Genomic DNA, 1,834 nt, shown 5'->3' with positions numbered 1-1,834 from the left:
GCCTTGTCAGGATGGGGTCTAAGAGGCAGGTTGATGGTTTAGATGAAGCCTAGTCGGGATGGGGTCTAAGAGGCAGGTCGATGGTTTAGATGAAGCCTAGTCTGGATGGGGTCTAAGAGGCAGGTTGATGGTTTAGATGAAGAAATAATTGAATTAAATTGATAAAGATCAAGTGAAGCAAAGCAGTCTAAGCATGTATCTGGTTTTACAGCTGTTTTTAAAGTTCTTGAGTTTAGAGATAAGTCAGTGCCAGTTAAAGGCAGGTCTTGGTGAATTTTGCTTCTAATCGTTATAATTTTATCATTAAAGAAAGTCATAAAGTCGTTACTACTAAGAGCTCTGGGAATACTTGGCTCAGTAGAGCTGTGACCTTCCGTTAGCCTGGCTACAGTGCTGAAAAGAAACCTGGGCTTGTTCCTATTTTCCTCTATTAATGACGAGTAGTACGCTGCTCTGGCATTACGGAGGGCCTTCCTATACGTCTTAAGACTATCTTGCCAGATTAAACGAGAATTTTCCAGTTTGGTGGAGCGCCAGATCTTCTCAAGTTTCCGCGATATTTGCTTTAATTTGCGAGTTTCAGTGTTATACCATGGAGCTAACCGTCTTTTTTTTATTATCTTCTTTTTTAGAGGGGCAACAGAGTCGAGAGTCATTTGCAGCGAACCTGCTGCACTATCAACAAAATGATCGATTTGAGAGGGACTAATAGCATAGGAGTCCTCCGTTACTTTGGGACTTGGTAATGAATTAAATGCTAACGGAATCGCATCCTTAAATTTAGCTCCAGCACTATCAGATAGACATCTTGTATAGAAGGTTTTGCCTAATGGCGTGTAGTTCAGCAGTATAAACTCAAAAGTTATCAAACAGTGGTCAGATAAAAAGGGATTCTGTGGGAACACTATTAAACGTTCAATTTCAACACCATACACCAGAACAAGATCGAGGGTGTGATTAAAACGGTGAGTCGGTTTATGAACACTTTGAAAGAAGCCAATAGATCTAATAGAGAGATAAACGCAGTGCTAAGGCTATCATTCTCATCGTCAACATGAATATTAAAATACCCTACAATGATAACTTTGTCCCTTTAGCACTAAGTTTGACAGAAACTCTGCAAATTCGGATAAAAATTCAGAGACTGGACCAGGTGCTCGGTACACTATAACACATAGAACTGGTTCAGAGTATGGACCAGGGTCTCGGTCCACTATAACAAATAGAACTGGTTCAGAGACTGGACCAGGGTCTCGGTCCACTATAACAAATAGAACTGGTTCAGAGAACTGGACCAGGTGCTCAGTACACTATAACAAATAGAACTGGTTCAGAGTCTGGACCAGGTGCTCGGTCCACTATAACAAATAGAACTGGTTGCAGTGATTTCCAACTTGGGTGTGAAAGACTAAGAGCAAGACTTTTAAGTGAGTTATAGTTCAGTTTAGGTTTAGAGCTGATTAGTAGACTAGAATCAAAGATGGCTGCAGCTCCACCTCCTCGGCCTGTGCCTCAAGGAATGTGAGTATTAATATGACTGGGGGGGGGGGGGGGGGATTCATTTAGACTAACATATTCTCCATCACCCAGCCAGGTTTTAGTAAGACAAAATAAATCAATATTAGAATCTGATATTAATTCATTTACTAGTACCCCTTTAGAAGAGAGAGACCTGATGTTTTAGGAGTCCACATTTAATTATCCTATTCTTTTGAACTATTGCACTTGTATTCTGTTTGATTAACATAGGATATCTATTTAGACCATAAGAGTACAAATCTATTTGTCTGCAAACGGAGCGAAAATGTTAGTCTTTCCATCTGGTAGATTTCAT

This window comes from Etheostoma cragini, chromosome 23 (assembly GCF_013103735.1).
Source record: "Etheostoma cragini isolate CJK2018 chromosome 23, CSU_Ecrag_1.0, whole genome shotgun sequence".
NCBI lineage: Eukaryota > Metazoa > Chordata > Actinopteri > Perciformes > Percidae > Etheostoma > Etheostoma cragini.
The sequence above is the reverse complement of the archived record's forward strand: the minus strand, read 5'-3'. Positions refer to the sequence as shown.